This window comes from Dermacentor silvarum, chromosome 3 (genome assembly GCF_013339745.2).
Source record: "Dermacentor silvarum isolate Dsil-2018 chromosome 3, BIME_Dsil_1.4, whole genome shotgun sequence".
In the NCBI taxonomy this organism is placed as follows: Eukaryota; Metazoa; Arthropoda; class Arachnida; order Ixodida; family Ixodidae; genus Dermacentor; species Dermacentor silvarum.
The window spans coordinates 81872822-81883879 of NC_051156.1; positions in this window are offsets into that span (position 1 = coordinate 81872822).

Sequence of the window (11058 nt, forward strand, 5' to 3'; positions counted from 1 at the left end):
TTTTCTGTCGCTGCTAGTGAATGTGTCCAGCAGCTGGGTGCGGAAGGCATCCCATGTGGTCAGGCTCCTCTCCTGGTTCACAAACCATGTCCGCGCACTGTCTCGAAGAGCAAAATAGACATAAGACAGCTTTTGCCGGGAGCTCCATTCATTATGACTGGCGACACGCTCGAACTGGTCCAGCCAATCTTGGACATCTTCAATGGCGTCACCATGGAAACTTTCTGGGACCATAGGATGCTGTAGAGTCACCTGCGATGGAGTTGCAGTGGCCATGGCGGTGGTACTTTGACGCGGTCCGGCAGGATCCTGCAAGGGGTTGAACTTGGGCGTCAGGCCTAGCAGGCGGCGGCTGTACCGGTGAACAGGAGTTTCGACGAGCGAAGGCGATTCCGCGTTCGATGGATGGCTCCGCGAAGGGGTGCTAAGCATGCGGCAATCCTACCCAGCACCTCCACCAGTGTCACGACCTCTCAGGAGACGTGGAAGCCGGCGTACAGCATGTATACAAGCACTTTATATAAGCAGAAAACGCAACGTCATTGTCGTCTCTGTTTTTCTACCCGCGCGCTACGTCAGCGTCGTTTCCATGGCCGGGCACATACCTGAGGCGACGGTATAGCATGTGGCAATAGCCCTGGATTCGCAGAGCCCAGCGAGCGAGGCGGCCAGATGGGTCTTTTAAATTCGAAAGCCAACACAGCACATGGTGGTCGGTCACTACGTCAAAAGAGCGGCCATATAGAAAAGGGCGAAACTTGCCAAGTGCCCAGACGATGGCCAAGCACTCCTTTTCCGTGACGCTGTAATTGTCCTCCGCCTTGGTGAGCGTGCGGCTCGCATAAGCCACGACGTATTGTGCGGGGCCAGGATGACGCTGTGCAAGCACACCACCAAGGCCTACACGAGTTGCGTCGGTATGAACCTCAGTAGATGCTTGAGGGTCAAAATGGCGAAGAATAGGTGGCGCCGTGAGAAGACGGCGCAAGGTGGAGAACGCATGGTCGCAGGCAGGGGACCACGATGAGAGGTCTTTGGCACCACGAAGCAGTTGCGTGAGGGGTGATAGGATAGATGCGAAGTTTTGAACGAAGCGCCGGAAATAAGAGCACAAGCCGATGAAACTGCGAAGTTCGTTCATTGTAGTGGGCTTAGGAAACGCAGAAACGACCCGTAATTTCTCGAGATCTGGAAGAATGCCATCCTTAGACACAACGTGGTCGAGGCTCCTCAACTTGCGTGCGGCAAAGCGACATTTCTGCAGATTAAGCTGCAGACCGGCGTTGGTCAAGGAACTGAGTACGTGCTGAAGGCGGCGCAGGTGTGTTGGGAAATCAGGGGCGAACACTACGATGTCGTCAAGGTAACATAGGCATATCTTCCATTTAAGGCCGCGCAAAACATTATCCATCATCCTTTCGAATGTAGCAGGAGCATTGCAAAGTCCGAAAGGCATGACGGTGAACTCATATAGGCCATCTGGCGTAACGAAGGCAGTTTTTCAGCAATCGGCCTCCGCCATCGGGACCTGCCAGTCGCCTGACCGCAAGTCCAAGGAGAAGAAGAACTCGGCGCCTTGTAAGCAGTCCAGAGCATCATCAATGCGTGGCAGTGGGCAAACATCTTTCAGCGTGATCTTGTTTAAGCGCCGAAAATCTACACAGAAGCGTATGGAACCGTCTTTCTTTGTGACAAGTACCACGGAAGGAGCCCACGGGCTCTGTGAAGGCTGAATCACACCTCGACAGAGCATGTCGTCGACCTGGTCTGCAATGACGCGGCGTTCCGTTGCGGATACACGATACGGACGTTGGCGCAGCGGTGTATGGGAGCCGGTGTCGATGTGGTGCTCGACTGTTGATGTGCGGCCTAATAATTCTTGGGCGAAGTCGAAAGAACTTCGGAAATGCTGCAGAAGGGCAAGAAGCTGGGATCGCTGCGAGAGGTGAGAGCCTCATCGATGAATGGGGTGAAGACATCCGTAGATGTTGTGTCAGTAGCAGAAAGGGCGCTCAGGTCAACAACAGTCGTAGAGGGCGCCTCGTCGGGAACGGAGACAATCTGCATAGAATCGACGGTCTCCACGTGGCCAAGGCATTCGTGACGAAGCAATGTGAGCGGGGATGAAAGGGGGTTATAAACGGGCATTGTGCTGAAATCGGCGGCGAGGTCAAGAGTAGCAAGAGGCAGAGTAAGGGCTTTTCTGGCAACGAAGAGATCAGACGGCGTGAAGGAGACCGTTCCGTAGCAGATAGCACCACATGAGAGCAGTACGAGTGCTGATGAGCCTGGCGGTATACTGGTGTCTTCCTTGACTACAAGTTTAGCGGTAGAATAAGGATCTATGTAGGCGAGGTCACTGAGTTGGAAGAATTCAACCTCAGCGCGAGCGCAATCGATGACAGCGTTGTGGCGAGACAGAAAATTCCATCCTAGAATTATTGCGTGGGAGCACGATCATAGTACTACTAACTCTACAGTGTACATAACGTCTTGAATCTTCACGCGAGCCGTACACGCTGCGGTTGGTTCGATAGGTTGAGCACTTGCAGTCGGAAGTGACAATCCTGAAAGAGGCGTCGTCATCTTATGAAGGGATCGGCAAAATTTAGCATCCATAACAGAAACAGCTGCGCCGGTATCGAGTACAGCGACTGTAGCGACACCTTCGACAAACACGTCAATAACATTGGCAGGCAAGGAACTAGGACTTGGCCGATGCTGGCGCAGTTCTTGCCTCGGGAACTGCGTCGTCTAGTTTCCCTCGTCGCTAGATACGGGCCGCCGACGCATCGGTGAAAGCGACCGGCGACGCGGGGATGGCGAGCGGCGATGGTCGAAATGAGGATGATCAATCGGAGTACGAGTTGGCGGTGAGTCGGATGGAGTGTAGTCAGCATTGGACTCGACCGGGTAACGAGGCGCCTGTAGATCATTGCCGATCGTTTGCACGCGGCGGCAGAACCTTGCGAGGTGTCCGGGATATCTACATGCGAAGCATATAGGCCGATTGTTGTGCGTGCGCCACGGGTTGGCAACAAGAGCGCCGACCCAAGAGACGGGAGGAGGAGGACGGCACATCGGCTGCTGGAAAGGTGGTACCGGCTCGTGGCGTGGCCTGGCAGCTACCGCAGCATAAGTGAGCGGAGCGGCCACAAGCGGCTGCTGGGGCGCAACCGGCAGTGCTTCAGCAACTTCCCCTTGAATAACGTTGCGCAGAGTGGATGGCAATGGACTGGCAGGTACCTGGGTGAAGGGTACCAGGGACAACGGTCGTGAGACTTCTTCGCGGACAAAGGCTTTGATGTGCGTGAGCAGCGACGCCTGGTCGGAACCAATGGCCAGACTCGAGATAGACGCATCGGTTGCAGGAAAAGGCCTCGTCAAAGCTCGCTGCTTGCGTAGCTTGTCGTAGCTCTGACAGAGGGTAATAACGTCGGCAACGCTGTTCGGGCTCTTGGCCAGGAGCATTTGGAAAGCATCATCATCAATGCCTTTCATGATGTGCTTAATTTGGTCGCCTTCCGGCATGGTGGCATTGACGCGTTTGCACAAATCGACAACGTCTTCGATGTACCTGGTGAATGTTTCACCGGTTACCGGCGCGCGTGTGCGCAAGCGCTGCTCAGATCGAAGTTTTCGGACGGCGGGACGGTCAAATACTTCTGTAAAGGTTGTTTTGAACGCAGACCACGTTCGGAAATCCGCCTCATCGTTTCTGAACCAGATATGGGCCACGCCCGCGAGATAGAAAGCGACGCTGGTTAGCTTGGTCCAGTCGTCCCATTTGTTATGAGTGCTTACCCGCTCGTAGGACGCAAGCCAATCTTCAACGTCGTTGTCGTCGGTCCCGCTGAAGATGGTAGGATCCCGCTGGCGGATAACCCCAGCGCAGAGAACGGGCGGTGGCGGGAGCGTCTGTGGTTCGGCGTCTGGCATGGTGGAAGTTAGCGTCCGAGTGCGGAGTTCCAGGATGGTAGAGGTGAGGGGTACCCAGCACCTCCACCAATTATAAAGCAGGTTTATTGGACGAAAGGCCGATGACGGGTCGAGCGTTCCACCGAGCACAATCTCTAAGCTCGAGCTTCTGCGGCACAAGATGCTGTCGGCAATCCTGCTGTCTAAGTCTAGGCGTTCTTCTTCATTACAATATCATTAACAATGCTAACCGTGCACTAGGATACTTACGCCACAATTTTGCTGAAGCCCCAAGCCATTTATAATTACTTCTATATCAAACGCTAATTAGCCCTAAACTCGAGTGTGCGTCTGCTATCTTAGATCCAGGCTTATGTAACCTTGGAGATGCAATGGCGTCTGTTCAGAATCACGCAGCTCGCTTTATCGTATCAAACTACTCCCGTACTGCCGGTGTTTTGCTGATGCAATCTAATCTTGGCCTTCCAAACTCGCTCTTAAGAAGAAAAATTTCACGTCTTTGTTTCTTTCATAAAATGTTTTTCTTGAACCACTCACTCAAACGCGAACATTTACCACAAACGCGAACTTTTATCACAACCATCGTATTTGTCAGCGGGTATTTATCACCACGACAAGCTCGCCAATCCTTTTTACCATAGCCGAAGGAAGGGAAAAGGCAGACTACTGTCACCTCTCAGACTTGTAGGCACGACTGTGGGCTGCTGCTAAGGGATCGATGCTATTCCTAAATAAACACATCCCTGTTTTGATGATCCAAATATAATCTCACTATCAGGGAGGGAGCAGTCTACCTGACTGGAGCAGTATTTTTTTATTTGGGGTGTTGCTACGCTGCGCTCCGCAACACCCCAACGACCGCCGCTTCGCGTCGGCACCCGACACCGCGGCTTCTTTTGCGTCACCGGGGCACAAAGAGATCCGAGGCGTCGCCGTGGTTCACGTTCTCCTGTGCGGCGGCGCCACAGTCCGAGGGCCCAGCTGCACTGGAAAATGAATTGCACGTCCCGGAATATCGATCTAGCCTAAGGCTACAAAACCAGCGCCCAGAGTACGGACTTCTTCCCGAGAAGACAAAGAAGTGCACGGCCATGACCACATCAACAATGACAGCACCAGTGCCACCTACACCCATCGTGTTACCGCACCCCCGGGAGTCACTGATGTTCCGCGGATCAACATTTGAGGATCCGGAAAGAAGGCTGGAGACGTATGAAAGTGTCGCTGTATTTAACTGGAACAGCGATGACAAGCTGCGCCATGTCTTCTTCTCATTATAAGATGCCGCCAGGACCTGGTTCGAGAATCGGGAGTCAACCTTGACATCATGGAACCTGTTCCGCCAGGGCTTCCTGCAGACCTTTCCAAGCGTCGTGCGCAAGAAAAGGGCCGCAGTTCTAGAAGCCAGGGTGCAACTGCCCAAAGAGAACATCGCTATTTTTACGGAGGAGATGACTGAGCTGTTCAAGCACGCCGACCCCAACATGTCAGAAGATAAAAAAATTCGCTTCTTGATGAGGGGTGCCAAGCACCCCTCATCCGTGCGTTCGCTCTCAGTGAAAGCGCGCGTCCCTCGCCTGCTTTCACGCGAACATACAGCATACAGCGCGCGGCGAAGATTTTATCACCCTTCGACTTTATACGGAACCTCACGGCGACGATGACGGGAGAAATCCGCTTGGAGTGTCCATATAATTGCTATCGCAATAATAAGTTATCTGCTCCTGCCCAAATCAACGCTAGGCACTCGCGTCCCGCGACAGAGAACTTGCGTTCTATGGACGAGAAGGCGGCTAGCGTATGCAATGAAGCGCTGTGCGTTGTTCTGCTGTTGAACGTGAACAGCCAATATTCCATGGCCGCTGGCTTCGGTGTGAATTTCAGTTGCAGCAGTAGGGTCGTAATGAGCCAGCATAGGGGGAGCCGTTAGCAAGCGGACGAGGGCGGCGAAGGCTTCGGCTTGCGCCGGACCCCATTAAAATAAAGTATCGTTTGAACAGCGGAGCTGTTTAAGCGTTTCGTTTCCCCACGTAGCGTTAGCAAAAACTCTCCTAGCCATGATGTCACTAGGCACAGCTTCGCCTCGCTTCACTTTGCGATAGCCAATAAACAGCTAATCGATCATCGATCATAAATCAAGAAATTGCGGTAAATGCTGGGGATGACTTGGTAGTGCTTAGCCTACACTGTAAACACCTATTAGCCCATAGGGGGTTTTAACAGCTGGCATGCCCTTTTTTCACCCAAGCTCAAAATAGGTGCTCACACGAGGAGTAAAATAAGCTAGAGTGAGTGAGTGAAATAACTTTATTGAGGTCCAGAGAAGACGCAGGGGACACCCCGCGCCACCCGGCTAGTCCCACGTAGGGGCCGGCAAGCCGAGCTTGACAGCCCGATCACGGGCACTCTGGACGGCCAGGGTTTGGTCGTTGAGTTCGGGGCTGCCCAAAAGCGCAGCCCACCTATCCTTGCTGAAGGCGGAGCCGATGGCTTCACACTCCCACAACACATGGTTAAATGTTGCCGTTAGTCCACAGGCAGGGCAGACCGCACTGGGATACCTTTCAGGGTATATAGCGTGAAGAACCGCAAGGTTAGGATACGCACGAGCTCGTAAAAGTCGAAGGGTCACCGCCCACGCCCTGCATAAGGCAGGGTGCGGGAGGGGGAATACCCGTCTTGACAGATAATAATGCTTGGTGATCTCATTATACGTCATCAATGGTTCCCCGCGGGGTAGGGCGACTGCGGAGGCGGCGCGGTCAGTGAGTCCTCGCGCGGTCTCGTGCGCGCTCTCGTTAGGGTTAGAGGGAGAGCCCTCAGTCGACCCCAAGTGAGCGCAAAACCAAATGAGAGAATGCGGAGAGATACTTTTCAAGCTTTGGAGAATGCGAAGGGCCTGAGGGGAGACCATCCCGGTTTGGTAGGCCTTAATGGCCGCCGTAGAATCGCTATATATTACCTCTCTGCGACCATCGAGCACAGCCAGCGCGATTGCAACCTGTTCGGCTACTAATGGCTTCGAAGTGCGTACTGTAGCGCAGCAAGTAATCCTGGAATTAGAGTCGACGATGGAGACGGCGAACGCCTCTTGTTGGACATATGCCGCGGTATCCACGAAGCTTGCCTCAATGTGGTTGTTACGGACATGTTCGAGTAGAGCTCTACCCCTCGCTCGACGTCTGGCGACGTTGTGTGCGGGGTGCATATTGCGGGGAATGGGCGCGATGTGTAGTTGAGATCTGATGTCGCTGGGAATCCGCACTCCGCACGGCGTCGGGGCAGTGTGGTCGACAGGGTAGTGTCCATCTCATCAAGTATCTTGCGGCCCACCGGGGTGCCGGATAGCCTGAGCAACTGTGAACGCTCTTGTGCCTCTATTATTTCTTCGAGCGTGTTGTGCACTCCGAGCTTTAACAGGTATTCGGTGTGAGTGCTCACAGGTAAGCCGAGGGCAAGCTTGAAGACCTTTCTGATGAGGGGAATTTTAACTGTTCCTCTCTGCAACATACCAATTATGCATGGCTGCCGAGTATGAAAGGTCTCAGAAGCATGTATAATGCGGATGAGATTATCCTCCTTGATTCCTGATTGTCCTGTTGGCGATCCTGCGGATGAGGCCGAGAGGCACTCTCCGTTTTGGCGATGATCCTTCTGAGTGCGGCACCAATGGCACCGTTAGACTCGATATACATCCCCAATATTCGGAGCGACTCCACTCTGGGCCCGGGGACCCGTCACCAGTGAAAAAGCCGTATTTCGCTTTCGGACGCCGGTTTCCAATCACGATGGCCACCACCTCTGGGTCTTTTCTTGTAGAGAAGTAGCTCAGACTTGGATGGAGAACATCTGAGCCCAGTGGGGCGTAGGAAGCTCTCGGTCGCATCGATGGCGCTCTGCATGGGCGTCCTCAACTTGGCCGTCACTCCCGCCAGAGCACCAGATGGTGATGTCATCTGCGTAGATGGTATGGTTGATTCCTTGAATATTGGCGAGCTCCTTGGAAAGCTCGATCATTGCGATGTTGAATAATGTTGGCGAGCTGACTGAGCCCTGAGGCGTGCCGCGTGAACCAAGGGTGATTTCTTGCGAGAGGTATCCTTCGATCTTGAGCTTGGCAGTTCTCTGGCTAAGGAATGATCGGACGAAATCGCACGAGGCCGGTAATAGTCTGGAGAATGAATTCTTGTGAGATATTGTCGAAAGCCTTCTCCAGGTCTATTCCAAGGATTGCTCTGGTATCTCTCGTGCTCCGGTCGATGACCTGATGCTTTATCAGCTTCATGGCGTCCTGTGTCGAGAGGCCCGCTCTGAAACCAATCATATTGTGGGTGTATATGCCATTAGTCTTGAGGTGCACCGTGAGCCGGCTAAGCAGGGCATGCTCTGCGACTTTACCTACACAGGACGTCAAGGAAATTGGTCTCAGATTGTCTATTCCTGGTGCTTTACCGGGTTAGGGGATGAGGACCGTGCAAGCCGTCTTTCACTGTGTGGGGACATGTACACTGCGCCAGACTTCATTAATCCTTTCGGTGAGGAAGTCGATCGACTCATCATCGAGATTCTTGAGCATCTTATTAGTGACGCCATCTGGGCCAGGGGCGGATTTGCTGTTCAAGGAGAAGAGGACCTGTCGGATCTCAACAGCAGTGAAATCCTGGTCCAACTCCGTCACATCACACCCCATGTAGTCTGGGAACTGGGTGGGGGCAGAGCTATCGGCGACTCAATCAACTCGTCCGGGGCAGAGTCTGAAACCAGGTGGATGGCTTGCGCAAGGCATCGTCTCTGGCTGGACCTGGTGCTGCCCTCATCGAGAAGGTATTTGAGCTCTTGCCGGATCTGAGCTGGGCCTCGACAGATTCGCAGAGCTCCTCCCATTGTTGTTTACACAGGTTCTGCAGCGCTCTTTCGATCTCCCTGTTGACCTCGGAAACCTCTTGCGGAGCCTCCTGTTATGCTTCTGTCCCCTTCCATCTCGTAAGGACGGCTTGCTTGGCTTCCAGCAGGTGCGCCAACCTGTTATCCATCCTTGTCAACGTCGAGGTCAGTGACGACCTCCTTGGTCGCCGCTGCGGCATCATCCCTGATGCCTTTGCAACCAACTTTCTAAATCTGTCACGGCCGTCGGTGCACGCTCCGCTCTGATCTTGCGGAAAACGTCCCAGTTGATCATCTTGAATTTCCGCGTCCTACAGCGGGCAACCGTGAAGGAGACCTCGATGACGTAGTGGTCACTTCCGAGGTCTAGAGCCGTGTTTACTCACTTCACTTCCCCGCCCTTCTTGACAAAAGAGAGCTCTGGGGTAGTGTCCCGGCTTGTGGAGTTGCCTCTCCTTGTGGGCAAATCCTTATCGGTGATGAGTGTCAAGTCCGCTTCCATCGCAGTCTGTCACAGGTCGCGTCCCTTGGACGTGTCATAGGTTTACCCCCACACCCTGTGTGGGCATTGAAATCCCCGACTACGACAAGGTGGGGTGCCCACCGTCCAGGCTGACGGCCCTCTTGAGGAGAAACTCCGCTCTCGCTCTGCGGTAGCTGGGACGCAGTATACATTAAGGATAAGAGCTGTTTCTTCTGAGGCCCCTTCTGGGTGGGTCCATGAGGATTCGGTCATGACATACTCGTATTCCATCACTACCTGTGCCGAGTCGCGCGAGAGGCAATTGTACTTTTGTTGACGAGGGTATCAACTCCCCTACCTCCTGAATGTGCTGATACCAGATAACCCGCGAGATGATGGGGGTACTAGATACAACTTCGTCAATAGCGATAATTTTGGGTTTACTTGCGAGGGTTTAATTATTGCCAGAATGGCTTCTTGTTGGGAAACCCTCCGCGTTTCATTGCCAGATGCTAAAGTTCTCGTCCAGACTATCCATGTCTAGGCTGAGGGGAGGGTTGAGCGGATAACGCTGCCCTCAGAATCGCGCTTCCGTTGGTGTGCTAGAACCTTGCATTGGTACTGCACCTGCAAGGAGCCGGCCTGGCATGGACCTCTTCCAATTTTGGTGATGCGCTCGCTGAGTGCACCTCATCCCATTTTGGGGTGCGCTATAGCTGCCTATACCTTTTTCTAAGCTAGCGGAATGCTGGCTGCGGCATTATTGAGTTCCTAGAGTAATTTTAATAGCCTCATCTTCCTGTCTGTTCTCTACTGCTCGACGCTGGCACGCTAGACCCGTGGGATGCCTCGGACTATCCATGACGACCGGGACAGGACGGAGGCTGGTTGCGCCGGGGGGGTGAAAGCGCGAGCTTCCTAATCTCTGCCATCTCCGCACTAGCCTGCTCATTTCTTGCTTAACCCGCGCGTTTCTTTCCTCCTGCTCGTATCTCGTCGCAACTTCTCGAGCTCGTTCGCGTGGTGCGAATCGCGACGCAGGTCGTCGCCTCTGGGATTACGCCCCCCTCGGGCCATGTCGCCCAGGAAGCGTCGCTTCTGCTTCTAAGGAGGTGGGCGTGCGGGACCGGGACCTGATCCGCCCCGACGTGTCGTGCCCCGTTGGAGCTGGAGCGAGGCCGAGAACCGGAGCGTCCCCGGGAACCGCGCGTCCTCTGGACCTGGAGCGGGGCCGGAACGTCCCTGGAGGTGGAGCGGCCCTAGATCCGGAACGGCCTCTCGAGCGGCTCCTGGAACGGGAGCGTCCTCTACGCTGAGCACCAGGGTGACGAAGCCTGGAACTCGTCCGTTGTCGCACCAGCCATCTTAGCGCGCTCACTGCGACGACGACCACGATGTATGGGATCTTGAACCTTTGAGCACATTCCTTACTAGCCGTGAGATGTTGGCCACCACAGAGTTTACACTGAGGGGTACACTGATGCTGCTCATCGGGCTAGGAGCACCACAGCCACGGCAAATCGCGTCACGGGAGTGGGACACACGTCGGCGCGATGACCGAAGCGGCCGCAAGTATAGCACACGTCGATTTGCTTGCGGTAGAGCGAGCACTGCATGAACAGCGGTCCCACCTGACAAAGTTCGGTGCATGATGTCCATCGAACGCTACGATGACCGTGCCGGTTTGGGCTATTCGCTTGGCTGCTAAGGCGAGTGGATTATGGTGTTGACAATCTTGGCATCGATGACGTCGGGCCATCTTGAAGGGGGGA